Genomic DNA, 8,021 nt, shown 5'->3' with positions numbered 1-8,021 from the left:
CCAAGTATTGGGATTTGCTCGAAAGTCAAAACACACTCAATTGCTCGAAAGTCGAAACACACTTGATGGTCCTTCGTCCTCAACAACCAGAGCTCACATGGAATCCGTGGAGCAATTTGGCATCAATACTACCTCCATTTCATGATTATTTTGCTCTCTCTCTCTCTCTCTCTCTCTCTCTCTCTCTCTCTGATCTGGAGCAGAGGAATCTCTCTCCAAATCTTCTCTCAAAGTTGTTTTGTGGATTCTCTTCGTTTGCGATGACTGTTCTGATATTGAGATCCCTATGTTTTGCTGTGATTTCTTTGGGAGATCAATTATGTTCTAATACTATCATTGCGTTTTTTTGGTGATTTCATTGGGAGATTGATTCCGAAGGCATGGGTCTGCAGGAGAATAAAGCACTCATAATCGTAGCTTTTGATCACAGGGGCTCTGCACATCAACACCATCTTAGCATCCAAAAATTAAGGCTTCTTCTTCTTCTCTCTCTCTCTCTCTCCCCACTTCCACATCTAAGCCATGATATGGGGAAAGCTAGGGTTATTATTCCCCATGGTTTCTGTACTGGTTTTGGGTTGTGGAACAATTAAAAATGTATATTTGGACTAGGAAGTTCGTTTGTTGGACATAGAAAACCATTGGAGTTAGATCTATACTTTTAACATGGTTTATGCACTTCTTAATCTTCTTTTTCTTATTTTCTTCTTTGTCCGCTACCTACAATTCCTTGATTGTAGGTTCAAGAGAAAGCAAAGTTCAGTAAATTTTTGGATGTTAGATATTTGATGTTTTGCCTCTTAAGGCATTATACTTTTAAGAATATCTTTTACTCCACATTTTACTTCTTGAAAACAAACACTGGAAAATATGTCACCGTATGAAAATTTACATGCACCATTTTTCCATGTAAAATTTTACATGAAAATATTTACCTTGAAAGAAACGGAGCCTTAGGTAAATTCGATTAAAATTCATTTCATATTGAAGATCGATACATTTGAAGTCAAACAGTTACAAGGCCCTTCACTACTAGGTCTGCTTGGGATGATATCAGGGCTAGGAACCCAAAGGTCCCTTGGGCCTCATTAGTTTGGGACGGTTATCTCCAACCTCGTCAAACGACTTTGGGATGGAGACTAATGCATGAGAAGTTACCGATGGATGATGTGATCCGCAATAAAGGTGTTTTGTTGACTTCAAAATGTGATTTATGTGGAGCGGCTACTGAATCAGTTGTGCACATTTTTCTTGAGTGCATCTTCACGGTGGAGGTGTGGGGAAAATTTATGGATTGTCTTGGGCATTTCATGGATGCAGCATAATTCATTGTTAGATGGCGGAAACGGAAGTTGCACACTTTGTCAGTGAAGCCACTATGGGTAGCAGGCATGTTGCTTACAACAGATTTTATTTAGAGAGAGAGAAATGCGAGACGCTTCAAAGGAAAGTAGAGATTGGGATTGCAGACATATCTCACTTTGTGCAAGGAGCTTAGGGAGGTGTAGAAGAACTTGACATGGATGGTAAGATCTATGGTGTATGTTATGTCTTGTAGAAGATTGGGTTTGCTGGTGACTCCAAGACTATCGCATCCAATGCTCGAGATATTTTGGTACAAGCGAAGCGATAACTGGGGGAAATTAAATACTGATGGTAGCTCAATGGGTAATCCAGGAAGATGGGGAAGTGGAGGTGTTGTTTGGGATAATCAAGGTAAAGTGCTTATATAATTCATGTGTTTCCTAGGCATTACGATGAATTTTACAGCAAAATGCAAGGCAGTGATGGAGGGAGTCCCTCAAGCTATGGTGTTGGGATCTCATCTTTATGGATCAAATCAGATTCAGAGGCAGTGGTTTCTATGATGCAAGCTAATAATATCCCAGCGTTAGCGTTGCAAGATTGACTCTACCTGCAATTTTTCCTGAATTTGATTACCTAGAAAATTATGCATTGCCATAGAGAGGCAAATCATATTGCAGATTTTTTAGCAAAAAAGGTGACAAAAAAGGGCTGGTTGACACTGATGGTTGACTTCCCAAGATAAATGGGTAATGAGTTAGCTAAAGATGCTTCTACCTGTCCCAGATTTAAAAATTTTGTTTGACGATTGAGTTTCCTGGTGATGGCAATGTTGAACGAAGGTGGAATTTCTCAATCAGTCTTGTGTATTTGTGGGCTAGCAATTTCCTCGCACCATTTTCTTGTATTAATATTTTTCCTCCTTTTTTTAATACATATCTGATCTTTTAGCTAAAAAAAAAAAAATACAATTAAGTGTAAAATCTATTCTTAATTTTTGATGATGTATAAATATATTAAATTTTCTAAAGTCTAAGACAATTAAAGTCCGTTTAAGGCTTTAAAAGTGCATTAGCGCGTTTGAAGCCCAATTATGACACAATTAGTAGAAACCCAGTTAAAGCCCAGAACCCAAGCGAGCCTGACTCATTCCTTATATAGGCAGGTCATGGTGCAAGCCAAAAGGCTAACTAGGCATGACCGAGCCCGACCGATTGACACCCCTAATGAGACAGACGAAGAGGGTCAGTTTGAGCTGATCATCAATAAGATCCACAACAATGGGAAGTCATTGTACACTGAAGGATGCTCGGTGAGGTTGGTGTCATCACCGGATCCGTCGTGCAACGTTTTCACGGACTTTGGTGGGGGATGTTCAGGGGTGAAGGTCCATCGACCCACTTATGTTTATAGAGATCTAATTAAGTATATGATTAGCCCTCTATATTTCACAACTCCCATGTGTGACGAGCCCCACGTTAATTATTAGAGCTCCATTCTCCATTGTTTTGTGTGTGGGGGGTGGGGAGGGAGTTTTAAAATATTATAAAGGGAAGTTATTAGTGTAACAAGGGTTGGTTATGTTTGGTAAAATAGCAAAAGGGTAAAAAGACCAAGTATAATGAGCAATTTTATTGAAGAATGAATTAAGTGGGGGCAAACTAGACATTTTACCTTTTATATATTAAAATCACAAAATATATTCACAACTGAAATTGTAAAGGCATTTTTGTCATTTCATCTTATTTCTTAAATCTACCTTTCTTAATCTTTTGTAATCGACCTCGACCTCAAGTTAAGAATTTGCCACAAAAACAAAAGCACGCGCTTCAAGTTGATTTTTCTTCACTGAGGTTGTGAACGAAGAAGAAGGAAGAAGAGAAGAAGAGGTTTTGCGCAGAAGCAAAGTTGATCAGCTCAAAGTTAGGGTGTTGCCGGCTAGAGCAGGCAACAAGATATTGCGAATTGTATTATCATACAAGTACATTTGAAGGGTAGAGACACCCAAAATAATATCATGACAACAACAGAGAAGGAAACAAAGAAGGAAACAAAGAAAATGGATGATCCAGGGGATGATTGCCGGAGTTTGGTCATCTGCACTTCCCCATTCCATTTTCTGTTCAAAATCCGTCCATACCTTCATTAGAAAAGGGGATGGAGGCAATTATGCAACTCAATAAATACATTGAACAAGTATGTCCTCTAGCCTTCACTTCACAATGGATGGTATTTAGAAGGGAACACTCTCGTGGTCACGGGTCAATTCTTGATTCCTTTGCATAACTCAAGCACTTTGATATTTACGAACATTAGGATAGCCTAGTGGCGGTAGCTTCGACTTGTGGAGCAGGCACCCAGGGGAGAAGGTCGTGGGATCGAACCTTGTCGTACGCATTGTGAGTGTGTGTATGTATTTTTTTATTTATTTTGTACTCACCCGTGGATAAACTGTGACCCACACACCATGGTTAAAAAAAAAAAAAAAAAAAAAAAAAGACCTTGATATTTTGCCTTTAAAATAAAGAACGAAACTCATCTTGTTCTATTGCGTGGACTCAAGCATAAAAAAATTCGTGGGGGGTGGGGGATTGCGGGGTGGGGGTGGGGGAGGGAAGTTGAGTGCATGCCTTGATAGTTCCTGCTAGGACTGCTCCTCTGAGGTATACCATATGCTTTCTCCATGGTGGATCTTCTATCCGTAGCCGTAATTTCTGCTCTCACAAGAGTCGAGAAAAAAAAAAAAAAACCAGTAGAAGCAAGAGGAATATCTAAATAACTCTTTTCATCACCCATAATTCTTTTGAAGTGCTTTTCCACTAGGATCCTCATCGCAACAGATGTGATTGTCCTGTGTGGCTGCCTTAGTTGCAGTGTCCGACAACTCCGACGGTCGCACGGTGCGGAGGAACGAGGGAGAGGAAGATAACGAGGGTTTGGGGATAAGGGGTTATGTTAAATTACGACTAACCCCTTTGTTGGGGAATTTACTGTAAGTTCTTGCCTTTTTTTTTTCTCTCCAACATTGCATGTGATTTCACCTTTTTACCCTTATAAATTTATAACCAAATGCATCCCTAATGTAGTTTTAAGAGGGTATTTGATGTCTTGTTATGTTTCGAAAAATAGCAGACCCTTGTTACGTTAATAATTTTTCTATTATAAAATGAAAAAAATGTTGTGTAATTTTCATATGTGGTGAACTGTGTTAATCAATTCCACCATTAGATATCCAAGGTATCTCTTGGATTATTCACATTTCAAATTTCAGTTATTATCTCAATCATATGGTATAAATATATATATATATATATTCATTATATTGGACCTTCTTCCCCTTCTCTTTTCAACTGTCAAACCCTCATAAGGCTGATTTGGTCATTCTGAACATTAACAAATTGCATACAATAGAGGTCAAGTATTACAAAACTATGTGATGCCAAAGAAAAACATATATACTAAGTAGTAGGTCCATGTACCTTCAGGGATGTAAACGTATTGAATTTGAAGAGAATACAACAACATGCACATTTGAATCTGTTTACAAATTCAGTATCTGAATTCATTTTGTTTAACCGGACGTGTAAATCCTCTAATTAAATTCTAATTTGTTTATTTAATCGAATTCATATATTATCCGGTCCAATTCAATTACAAAAAACTGTCTACGTCTCAGATCTTAATCGGAGAAGATGAAGAAAGGAAGTACACAGAACACTGGAGCTTGGGAAGGTGTTGTGCTTAGATCCAGCTTGGGTAGGGGCTTTGCTGAGATTGAGCTTGGGAAGTTGCTGAAATTGAGTTTGGGAAGCTGCTGTGTTGAGATTGAGCTCGGGAAGGTACTGAAATCTAGGGGTGTCAATCGGTCGGACTTGGTTGGGCATAGCCGGCTTGGCAGCCCTTTTGGCTTGCACCTGGCCGTGCCCATTTATGTATTCTGCCTTGTTCGGTTGGGGTCCGTTGGATTCCAGGTTTTAGTCAGGCTAATTGGGTCTTAGACGGGCTAATGTACCATTAAAGTCTTAAATGGACTTTAAACGAGATTTAATTGTCCTAGATTTTAGGAACTTAATTATATTTTATCAAACCATCAATAATTTTCAAAAGAATTTATACTTAATTATATTCAATAATTGATAAAAATAAAAATACATACCATATTCTATAATAAAAATAAATAAATATATACCTTATAAACAGTCAAGCGAGTAGGTCGAACTGAGTAGGACTTGTAAACAATTAGATCGATTCCCCTAAATGAATACAAACATGAATCAAATACTGATTTTTGAATATCCGTTGACATCTCTATTTGGCCCTTTATTTCGATAAGTTGTACTCACCAAAAATAGCAATGTTTCATTCATGTCCAATCGTGGAATTTATTCGATAAGTTGTACTCACCAAAAATAGTAGTGTTTCATCCATGTCCAATAGTGGAATTAATTCAATATGTTGTACTCACCAAAAATAGCAGTGTTTCATCCATGTCCAATAGTGGAATTTATGGGAAGTGAGTTAATTGACCATATTTGAATTGTTCCTAATCTCTCCATAAATGGGTGTACTACGTGCACAAGGCTCCCACATGTGTGAAGTCCGGAGGGGGAGACAAGAACTATGTAGCCTTACCCTGAAAATGTCGAGATCGAGGCTATTTCAACCATTTGACAACCATGTTGCAACATTCTGTACTACTTTCTCCATTGATGGGGTTAAATGATGCTAAATTTAAAGTTTTAGGTGCTTTTGGGGTTAAAACAGGGAGTCTTGATCTGATTGGTCCTGGCTGATTTTAATCTGGATCATATTAGAATCGATCTGAATCGGCTCTTGAATCAGACTGGGGCATACTCAAGCTCTCTATCTTCTTTCTTTCTACTTTGACCCCACTGGTTAGTGGATACTAAAGTTAGTAATGTGCCTGCGCTACCTTTTGTAACTTCAAAGGACTCACGGGGTCTTTGGATGTTGGTTTCCCATCCTTTGTTGTAGGTGAAAGACTCCTGACCCTTCAGTCTATACCCGTCAACCACAAGGGAGCATGGTGGGTACTGCTGCGTAGGAGGTGAAAGTGAGATGGGGTTGCAATGTTGCAGGAGGAGATAAGGGTAGGGATAGTGCGCAGGAAAAAGGAAGTGGAAGGGAGAGGAGCGAAATTGGGATTTAAAAAAGGAGAGTAGGTTCTCTGTGAGGGAGTGTGGCCTTGGTGTGTGTAGGGGCCAATGAGAGGGCGCAAGTGCATCCAGTGGAGTGGGATTTGGGCATTTCATGAGGGGCATAACATCATTTTGCTCCCTATCATGTTTGGGTGTAGGTGCCACACTCATTCCCAGAAAGCATTCTCCTAAGGTAAAAAAATAAATAAATAAATAAGGAATCTTAAACATTGGGTATCCATTGTGAAAATCGTCTACAACTAATGCACCAGTGCAGTGAGCATCGAATGGCTAGGAGCCCCTTGGGACACATGTCCATATGTTCTCAATCATCCGATGTTCACCACACCTTACTGTTCATTGCAAAGGATGTGGACTCAAGTATCCATTGTATAATTTCTCGAAACATTGGAAATTTTTTTTTTTTTTGTAAAGCTTTTCATTCCAACAAAAAAAAAAAAAAAAAGAAACATAAAAGGTTCCCTTTACCATTCCACTAAGAAAAGATACAACTTTCTTTTTCTTTTTCTTTTACTTTTGGTAAGTAAGATACACCTTTCTCATTCCAGCCAAAAGAAAGGTAAAAAAATAAAAAAACCATTCTCACAATCTTGCCCATCATTTATTCAAGACAAAGACTTGGTTCGTTACTTTATTATGCAAAAAGCCATCGTCCTCTCTTGACTCTGTGGACTTGCAATATTTGTAGCTATACATATATACACTAGTAAAAATACACGTACAAATGCACATGGGGGTAGTCTCCTACTTGAGATAACTATTTTTTTTACTGAGATATAGACGATATTGGATGTTGCTTTGGATTTCATATGAGTAAGGTAGGTTATAGTGACACATTTGCATTTCCTAATCGATCCCTGAACATCGACTCCTGCTATGTTCACCATCAAAGACACCGTTCCTTATTGTTGCTATAGTAATATGCCAATTAATATTTCAGCGATATTCTCAAACATATCTTGGATGTGGAGAGCATTATAAACACTATTGTCATTTGCCCCATATTGTTCTAAATAATGAGCATAAGTCTATGAAATGATGAAACAAATTATTAAAAAATAAAGGTTAATTACCCATTTAAGGAATTTCACATAACTTCATATTTTTTGTAATTTATTGTATTTAGCATCACCTGACCCTCCATTTGCATATTTTGTTTCTTTTTATCTTATTGTGCCTTCTGTTTATTTTAATGAACATACCACAAAGCTTTTTCCAAATTTTGGGGTTTAGTGATCATCTATGTTCTTTTTGCTTGTTATATTTGGTTTTGTAATAGATTATATGTAAAATGGTATTTGAGTATATCGTCTGTGAAATGGAATTAGGAATTTCCCTAAAAGTGTTTGGAATGGATTTGGTCTTGTTTAACTTTATTTAAAAAAAAAAAAAAAAAAAAAAAAAAAAAGAAGAAGAAGAAGAAGAAGAAGAAGAAGAGATAGTAAGAAACCCTATTTATTATCTCAGTCCTCACCCCTTCCTTGTTTATCATCTCTCCCCACTCCTTTCCTTCAAACCCCACCCTCCTTGCCACCG

This window comes from Macadamia integrifolia, unplaced genomic scaffold (genome assembly GCF_013358625.1).
Source record: "Macadamia integrifolia cultivar HAES 741 unplaced genomic scaffold, SCU_Mint_v3 scaffold3137, whole genome shotgun sequence".
Lineage (NCBI taxonomy): Eukaryota > Viridiplantae > Streptophyta > Magnoliopsida > Proteales > Proteaceae > Macadamia > Macadamia integrifolia.
The sequence above is the reverse complement of the archived record's forward strand: the minus strand, read 5'-3'. Positions refer to the sequence as shown.